General features: G+C 39.2%; 1 long non-coding RNA gene across 2 annotated transcripts in view; it reads left to right on the top strand.

Annotated features, from left to right (window-relative positions):
• Window positions 1–7,522: 7,522 nt before the first annotated feature.
• The window catches only part of LOC130563859 (uncharacterized), a 66,712-nt gene continuing 64,028 nt past the window's right edge, over window positions 7,523–10,206 (top strand). For both annotated transcript variants that reach the window (XR_008964168.1, XR_008964167.1), the window contains exons 1-2: window positions 7,523–7,737; window positions 7,891–7,941. This is a non-coding gene — a long non-coding RNA (uncharacterized LOC130563859). The remainder of the gene's footprint in view (window positions 7,738–7,890; window positions 7,942–10,206) is intronic.

Genomic DNA, 10,206 nt, shown 5'->3' with positions numbered 1-10,206 from the left:
TGGTTTCTTAGTACAGAGTATTGATTTGTATGTGCTCATACAGTGAGTGCATTATGCAGTAAGCCATTACTGATGTTACATTTATTAAGTGTTTCAATTATCCCTGCTGTCGTCCGCATTCAAATTTAGTATGATTACGTACACTTTACCTCATCCCCAGTTCACTTGTTTCTTGTGATAATCATAATAAAAATGTAAAAGACCTTTATTTCGTTGGTCCCAGGAAGCTCTTTGACTCGAATCTATCTCTGCTTCCCATATGATTGCAATTCCTTCTCTAAATGGCACAGCACTCCTTGTGGAGTGGTTTCTCTTCAGTTTGGGCCTGAAATTCGGAAAAGAGCAGACTCGAGTTGTTTGTTTCGGAAAGAATGATTAAAGAAGTTGACATTCAGCACGATGAGGGCAACACAAATACTTCGAGTCTAATCTATCACTGGAATACATAATGCATCCACGGGCTGCAAGCTGCCACCACACAAATATGAGTGGACGTTTCAGACGAGCCTTATTGTGAAAAAATGATTACTTTCCCTTCACTGAAAAATGCCCCTCTGATTAAATGTATCAGTGCATCAGAGGGGAGCGTGGCTTTGTGCTGCTGCCATTGCTTGCGTGCACGCGCGTGTGTGAGCTCACGTTGACTAATCTTTGAAAAATTCAGATTTTGAAATAAGTCCAAGACAATCACATTTTCAAAATTAAACCGAGGGAGGAAGGATAAAAAAAGGTATTCAGTTTATTAAGTCCAAACAATTCCTCTCATCTTCACTTGTTGCTGCCAGGATTCACAGCGTCCCACACACCTGTGTTCAGCCTCTCGGAGTGCTTGGGGACCTTATCTCTTTAAAAAGGCTAATTACATACCAACACCTTTAATTAGATAATGGAGTTTGCTCTAAACTGATTCATTATTTTAATAATCAACCTAATATATTTAATTGTTTGATATTTTCTGACAAAGTCCCATTGGGATGCATTATTTGAGTAGATCTTCTTTAATCAACTGTTTATTTGGAGTTAATTAGTCAGTTAAGAATACTCAAGGCATTTGGACAGAACAATGAACAGACACAAACAAATACACAGAAAGAGAGAATTTTATCGTGATCATGCAAGAACAGTGTTAGACTAATAGTAGGTTTATGTTCGCTATTAATGTGCCAATGTGGAATCTGCAGACTGATTCAAAAAATGTACTTTATTTGGAAGTGGAAGCCAAGGGCACAGATTATTCGTTTTTTTACATATACAGCCGCAGAAAAAAATAAGATACCATTTCTAAATTATTTTCAGTTTTTGAATGTACTATTTATAGGTATGTGTTCAGGTAAAATAATATTTTTTTGTTTAAAATTTCAATTAAAAATATAGTTTCTATTTGCATTTTTTCCAGGAAATAAAAGCTGGAGAAACACCTCAAATACTGCAAAGAAAATAAATCCATATCCACTTTTAAGCAATACAACAGTAATATTTGTACATGTATTTAGGGAAGTTCCAAATGTATTTTTTATGTGATAACCTTGATTATTATCACAGTTTGCATGTGTCTTGTCATGCTGTCAGTCTTTCACATTGCTGTTGGATGACTTTGTCACTCCTGAAAGTCACCAGACACTGTACTGAAATAGCCACAATACTTATAATAAACATTCAAAACTACAACTGCACTTGGCAGCCATCACCCTTTATCTGTGTTGTTTGGAAGAAAAGCTTGCCTTGACATTTTCTTGTTTCACTAGAAAAAGTCATATAAGCAAAATAAGGTTGAGTAGATTATCAATGTTCCATTTTAAGTTGAAAAGTGTAATTTATGGACGCAGAGGAATGTAGAGAAATCATATTGAAAACAATCATTCATTTGTTGACTTTAAGCAAAATATATAACTAAACTTAGACATGGAAATGAATGATTTTCACCAAAATTCCCTTTCAAATTGACCTGCTCAAAAATGTTTCATAAATGAACACACAAGGGTCACATGAAGTGCAGAACTTTGTGAATGATTGGTATTCAAATCCTGATGAAATATGCAGTTTTGCCTGCGCACAGCACAGATTCCATCCGTTCCTGACTATAAGGTAGGCTACCACCTGGTATTTGACAAAAGTGCTCCTACAAGGATCCATTCTACGTCTAGCTGGAGGTATTTGCTGAGATTAAATAGCCTGTAAGCCTTGTTCCCCATTTAAACAGGCCAGAAGAGCTGAGTCAGCTGTGATTCTCTTAGTCGACGTCCTGTCGTGTCTCAGACGTGCGCTCCACCGCCAGTCATTTGCATCCGTCCCGCGGTGGCAGCTGTCCCAGAGAGGAGTGGCACTGTCTAGAAAAATTAGGCACACCCCAATAATCTTTAATATTGTTTCATGAAGCATAATTAAAAAGGCTTTATCATTGGTTGGAGGACAGCTTCACTAATGAACTGTCTCCACTCATGCAGAGAGCCATTAATATACATGCAAATACCCACACGTGCACAAGTATCAAATGCTTCCTTCACACCCACATATACAACCCACAGTCTCTATCTACTTTAAGACAAAAAATACCAATTTCTTGGATATCTCTCTCTCTTAAGGTCATTTATTCCCTCTGCTTTTATTATCTCTACTTTTACAGGGTGATAATGCTTCAGTGACAGACGAGGGAAGAAAGAAAGGAAGTGAAAGAGAGAGAAAGTAAAGCTAATAAGTTAATGCAATGTTACTGAGAGAAGCGGGATGATACATCACTTTAGCCAAGTTAATGAAATACTGAATCTGCCTCCATTACTCACAAACCAATACAGGAGATTACATTTCATATAGCAAAGAAATCTCTCTCCGTCTCTCTTGGCTTTCACACCCCTGTAAAGAATGTCCCACCTACTTTATTCATTTGGCTGATGATACTGAAGGAAAGATACAGTATATGAGGCTTTTAAGGCAGTTAAGTTTTCAAAAAGCAAAAGTGCAAAAACACTGTAAGTGTAAATTTAGTGTCCGTTTAACTCCATTCCTTGTGTGTTTTGGGCAAATAATTATATTGTTTGGAAGAGTGGCAAAGATTGTTTACCAATTTATTAAAATGAATAAAAAACTGAGGCAGAAGAAACTCCTTAATACATTTACATTTAGTCATTTAGCAGACGCTTTTATCCAAAGCAACTTACAGAGAGTTCAGGGAGCAATACACCAAACACTGGCATGTGTAAGATGCAAGACTGGTATGAACTGCAGTGATCCAGGTTTGAAAAAAGGTCAGATTCTGGGTGAGTGCGACGACCTCACATGGTTGGAGTTGGAAGCAGGAGTTTCCTGGACATGTGTTGCACTAAAGCCTGTGGCATACTTCTTTTTTTACGTGTAAGCGAGCGCACGCGTACAGCCGAACGCACAGCCTTGCTTTCGACTCGTACTCGTACACACGGGTATTGATGCATGTGCTTTGAAACATATGTCAATACTTCTCCGGGCCTACAGGGGTCAGGTTTTCTTCTACTACCTTGAATCGATGTTCCCAGGACACGGTTGCCACCTGGTGGTTAAACTAATTACCGCAAGAAATGGAATGCACATGCGCGAGCTGTGCGTACTTTGTACGCGAGGTAACAAAATTCCAGCGGTGCGCGTACAGTACGAGCATACTATTCTGATGATGAAATTTGCGTCACACGCGCTGTATGCGTAAAGACGGAACTGTTCTTCGAACATGCGAAACTTTGTAGCAGAAGCTTGCGTTTCCGGTCTGTCGCATGCGTATGAATGGAAGTCAATGGAGCAAAAAGGCAAGTGTGACCGGGAACTAATAGACTATATGCATGGTGATGACGTACTTTTGCTAAAATCTCTGCCAGCTATAGCGCTGAGGTAATTTGTCACCAAACGATAACGGTGTTTAGTAAGAAACGTTCAAATTTCAGCGAACCCACAGCGCTACGGGCTGAGCATTGTGCCTCTGTGATCAAGCCTTGAGTAAGTGTAAAAGTTTACATAGTTGTTTTTTTCATATTTTAATAGGGCTTGAAATGGATAGCCTGAAGCGCTTCCCTTTTTTAGTTGTCAATGTACGACGTAGTGTTTGGATAATTTGACTCACGTCGTTGACCGTAATCCTAGGTGCAACTTCAGGCGACCAAGTGAAAAACATCATTGCTTCTTATGGACGCTATGTGTGCCGCATGTGATCGTGTGTCTATTGTAGGTATCAGTGTAGGACAACCAATGTTTCAATTTTATCTACTGAAGCATATAATATCATCACCAAGGTGGCTAATCTTAAGAAAATAACCAAAACAGATTTGTACTGGCCCCTTTGTGCCACCCCATGAAAAACATCCTGGGGGCGCCACTGCAGTAGCTCACCAGGAGCAGGGTTGGAGACCCCTGTTCTAAAGTAATTAAATGTTTTATTTTGATCATCAATTCAGTACCATTTCATATATAATGTGTATTGTAAAACACAATGGTATTCCATCTGATGCCATGTACCGTGGGACCACCAACATTCCTTTTTGTAATCAAGTATATACAGTATTTCACTGTTCAAAATGACTGTTTTAGTAGAGCACAGCAGGCTTTCCCCTACTGTTGTGGTTATCCTTTTATAAACCTTAAACAAGGTTTTCGACGCTCAGTATAACCTGTAGTTGTTACTTTTCTCTTAACATCCCCATTTATCACTGACTTCTTGGTTTAAGGTTTTAATTCTGAGAAGGCAGAATTCAGCTTTTCTTTACCATATTTACATACAGCAGAAATGACAGCAGCGTGCGCGTTTCTCTCTTCATGACGATAGCGTTTCCTTCTCCATACTGTACACCCTACTGTGACATACATTCATTTATGTGTAGATGTTTCTGGTCCATTAATTTACCCCCACCAATAGCGACGCTTACAGTCAGCATCTTAATGGTATAGTTCATCCAAAAATGAAAAATCTGTTCAATGTAATCATTTACTCACCCTCAAGTTGATTCAAACCTATATTTAATTTATTTTGTGTTCAAATGAACACAGAGAAAGATATTTGGAAGAATGTTAGAAATGTTCAGTTCTGAGACATCATCCACTACCATAGAAGGAAAAAAATTTTTTCGGAACAAAGTCATTTTTACAGGTATGAAATTAAATGAGCGTGAGTAAATGATGACAGAATTTTCATTTTTGGATGAACTATCCCTTTAAATTCTACTACGCCCCCTATACATTTGACATTGTTAGTGATAGATGAAATACTACTGTAGAAGTCTCTCACAGAGCGCATAGATCTCATTATTGCATTTGGTATTAAAGGAAGTTAAACTTTTAATATTAAAAAGACAACACCGCCGGCATTATTATTCGGCAGGCGAACACGCGCATAAATGTTTCACAGTCTAATGTTCTCCCCTACAAAGACCTCAATTATGACTTTGTTTTTGAGAGCGAGCAGAGAGGAGCCCAGGGCAATCACTTATTCTTCCGTCCGGCAGCAAAATGCAACTAAATGACTTTCTTTATTCAGAATGTTCCGCTCCGGCGGCTCTTTAGTGGAGAGCCGCAAGCCAAACGTGCAGGATATACTAACACTCTGCCTCTTTAAATGACACCTTGAGGCATAGGTGAGGAGGTTTGGTTCAAAAACACAGATCTGAAAGCGCATTTGGGGGCCAGATGTTATTGTGACGGAACCATGATTTTGATCATCAATTTTCCCTCGCTGGAGAGGTTCACCACAGGGCGGGAATTATTTGCGCATGCTAATGTTTTGCGTGTTGAGAGCGATAGTTTCTGTTGGGCTGGATTTGTGTGTATCTGTGTGTTTTCTTGCAGAATACTGATGAAGTCACGGTGTTTTTAATTCTCTCAAATCTCAACCTACACGACCTCTTACATAAAAGTAAAATAGGCCTGCTTTCAATCCTTCAGATGTGTCTCGTCACCTAAGGAAAACGCCAGCCACTCTCTCTCGCTCCCCCGGTTTCTTCTGATCCTGGTTGAGCAGAACTATTTCTCTAATATTGCCCAAGATTAGGTTTTAGGGCGTGGAGGTTTATCCCAGAGCAGCAGCGTTCTGCTGTTTGAGAAATGAGAGTATCATGTTTAGAGAACAATACATTAATGTTGCTTGCCGAAACGCCGGAGCATCTGAAGAGCTCGCTGTGATGAATTATTTCACTCAGCCGTAGCTAATGTCTCTGGAGGTGTTTTTTTCTCACCGAATTGAATGAAAATGGATAGCTACAGGGAGCTATCACTGAACTAATATTGAAAAACCTGCTACCTCAGTGACAGCGGAGGCAAAGCGGCACATAATATCCAAGATAAAACAAGGGAAAACGGTCATGTGTGGCAGTGTTTTGCTTCAAGTTCTTAGTATACTAATAGTTAATCAATCCACATATTAAGGATGTGCTCATCATGCCTGAATAACTCGAATGAAAAGCACAAATAATGACTGTAAAAAAACAAGTAGTCATGAATGTTTATGAAGCTTTTTCCTTTGTGGGGTTCACTGGTTTTCAAGGATTTACAGTCCTTATGGACATTCTGTCCACACAATGTAGACAAAACCTGACACACAAGTACTGTGGAGTCACACGCTTGTCATTTAGTTTCGTAAAAGAAGGTGCAGAGCCAAAGAATCATTTTAAAGGGATAGTTTTCAAATTCTGGCTGTTCACTTCTATGGACACAAAAACAATGCAATTTTCATTTTTGGGAGAGCTATCCCTTTAAATGTTTGTGAATATGGGGGGGTGATAATGTACATTGGTGACACGTTAAATGCATTTTTAATGGTCAATATAATTAAATATTAATAAAATAAGCCTTTTTATTTAGGCACCACCCACTTTAATTCCTCCCCAAATCCTTTTTTTATTCAAACGGATACATCCTAACGTACACATAATAACTTTACTGGATGTCCTTATGACATTTCTAGTTGTTTAATTTTTTTGGTACGATGATTGAGAGCATATGTGATGACTGCTAACTGCAGGGCCACGGCTGCAAGCAACATGGCCAATTTGGTCTCATTTTGGCCTCATTTCAGAGTCTAGACTTATGATTGATTCCCAAGGTTCAACTCTTTGGCCTCGTAGTGTACTTGTAGCCTGGCAGACACAAGCAGTCAGGCTGAGAGGTCTCTAGTATTCTCTCCTCCAAGAATTATAATGAAGGATGTTGCTGATTTTGTCAGCTGTCCGGGTTGCCGTGGCAATCACATACAGATGTATCATGAAACAATGATTAATAGACACACAGCCTCATGTGTGTATAAAATATCTGATACAGAAAGACATCATAAAGATAAGCCAGTTTGCTCTTTCTTGACCCAAACTTGACTTGTGTCATGCTATCACTACCCATGCAAAAGCTGTATTTCTCATAGTGGCCTACAGATGGCACTGTGCCTCTGTGTTTTTATGCATTCTTTCATATTCATATTTCACGTAGTGTCTGTATGTATGTATGTGTGCGTGTGTGCGTGCGTGCGTGTGTGTGTTTGGCCATATATGTGCCATCTAGCCCTCTTGTCTCTGGATGAACAACAGCAGGTGATATGTGATTTACTAAATCTTACTCAGCAGTGGCAAGGTGAGGTGAAGAGTGTGTGTCAGTGCTTGTACATGTGCGCTAAGCCTCCGGCTGCTGAAAAGGTTAGATATATTGATTTTGTTCCTAAGAGACAGACTAGAACAGGGAGACAAATGGACTACAGTGGAGGAGCTGTCTCATTGGGGCCCCTGCCATGTCAGTCCCCTTAAGGTAGAGATAAAAGTTCTCCATCTCTCTTTCTATGTAATCTATCTTCCTATTTCTCATCTTTTCTGCCTCTGCCTCTTCCTCTGAATACGATGCTTGTATTTGGTTTTCACTTCTTTGTCTGTTGTTCTCCTCCTCCCGCTTGCTCTCCTTGAGATGACTGGTGTACTGGTGTGTTCGACAGCGGTGACACAGAGAAAGCCGAGTGTGAGTATGATGAAACAACTTGTATGTGTAGGACACTGGGGCTAGTTGTCACACTGGGAAACTGTTTTAAGGGCCACATCTGAAGAGTTTTTAGTGAAATTACACAAATTGTATTTTCTCTAGCGGTGGTTCTGTATGTTTTTTCTAACTTCACTTAAATAACATTTTTTTGTGAGTTTTATCCTCCACACGATACGTCTAATATCATATTTTTGCTATAGCTTTTGGGTAAATTTACTACACAAAAAATATCTATCTGTTTATAATATGAACGTAATTAAATTTGCTTTAAGGTATAGGCATACACAGAAATTGACTTTCAAAAATAAAACTTCACCCTGAGAAATATTCACTACATAGAAAGTGTGACAACTCGCCCTGGTCTCTTATATTTGTTGTTTGTCAATTTGTATGTACAGTAAGTCTAATTTTTCAAGCAGCCTGTATTGGTTCTTCTCTGTGTTTATATTAGTTCTTCATGTGTTCCAGGGGTTAATTGATCTCAAACATGACTGCTTTGCTTGTTGTGCAATTTATATGAGAGCTTAATCAAGCCTGGCAGATTTTCCATGCATCTTGGCAAATTGAATTGGCTGATATCTCCGCTCTCGGATCTCTCAGATACACATACATACATCACTGAATTTCTACTCAATGCATCATTGTCAAAACTGTTGTGTCTGCAAATGCAGCTCAATTGACTATAGAATATACTGGCTCATGATAAAAGCAAGAGTGTGAATGTAAGCATGTACGGCTACGAGTGTGTGTGTATGTACAGCTGGCAAATGTATAAGTCAGACAGGCATAGAATCAAAAACCTGCTGTGCTGTAGGTCATAAACAGAGACCTGCATCTAATCTGTCTCTCTTTGTTCTCTCCCCCCCATCCGCCCCCCCCCCACACACACACACACGCATGCACGCACGCACGCACGCACGCACACACGCACACACACACACACACACACACAGAGATGAGTCATTTAGTCGGCTTTGCTGTATCAACAGCCTATTGTGATGTGTTTGAGTGTGGCAGGTTTGGGCTTGTTGTAGTTAATATACAGGCAGCACATGAAATTAAATGAATTATTAAAAAACATAAAAACTGCAGGCCTGTTTATGAGCAATCATCTCTGGTCTCAATTCTATCAGACAGGTCTCTGCAAAGCAAATCTATGACTGTCTCGTAATAACATGCTTGACACTTTGTATATGTATGTTCTGTGTGAGATGTAAAGGATTGGGAACACGTTATTTGACGGTCCGTGTCCGAAGATTGCGCATGAAATCTTGAAGTTTAAACGAAAAGCTGTCTGGTTCATAATGTCCCAGAAGAACGGCTGAACTTTCATCTGAGTGACTACAGTGTGTGAGTCTATATGATGAGAGGACAGAGAGAAATCAAGAGAATATTTTCATTAAGAAGGCGCCTTCCACAAAAACTGACAGACAGAATAGACCTCTGGAGACTCAAAGTATGAAAAAGTGATTTAGTTGCAATGAACTTTTCGTGAAGCTTTCCCAACTGTGTATTTGTGTCAGTGTGTGCCAGGGTTGCGGGTTTTGCTTTGTGGTCACAGACAAGGTTTCAGTACTGTCTGAGTCCTCAGCCATTAGTTTTGAATGAGGCCACAATCACTGTTCCCAGAATCTTCAAAAAGCAGCATGACATCACTCCCATAAAGCAGTTACAAATCATGAAAGACTAAATGTCCCTCTAATTGTGTCTGTTTGCATTTATGAACAAATGTATTACTTTTATTATTAAAGACAGCAAATGTAATCGCAAAACTCAAACTGGTTTCTTCCATGAAAGTCCACCTTTTCATTTTTTTGGACTGATAATCATTTTAGTTATTCGAGTTATTCGAATTCCTGTTAATTTCAGGCACTTGCAAAACATATGATGCAAATGTAAGGTTTGTATATATACAGACGTTCTCAAATTTGTTGGTACCCCTCCACAAAAAAAGAATGCACAATTTTCTCTGAAATACCTTGAAACTGACAAAAGTAATTGGCATCCACCATTGTTTATTCCATATTTAATAGAAGTCAGAGTTTGCTTTTGATTTTTTTATTCAACATAATATTGTAAATAATAAAACAAATGAAAATGTCATGGGCAAAAATGATGGGACCCCTAACCTAATATTTTGTTGCACAACCTTTAGAGGCGATCACTGCAAGCAAACGTTTTCTATAGCTCTCAATGAGTCTTCTGCACCTGTTAACAGGTAGTTTGGCCCACTCTTCCTGAGCA

This window comes from Triplophysa rosa, linkage group LG13, assembly GCF_024868665.1.
Source record: "Triplophysa rosa linkage group LG13, Trosa_1v2, whole genome shotgun sequence".
Lineage (NCBI taxonomy): Eukaryota > Metazoa > Chordata > Actinopteri > Cypriniformes > Nemacheilidae > Triplophysa > Triplophysa rosa.
This window is presented reverse-complemented; position numbering and strand designations above follow the sequence as displayed.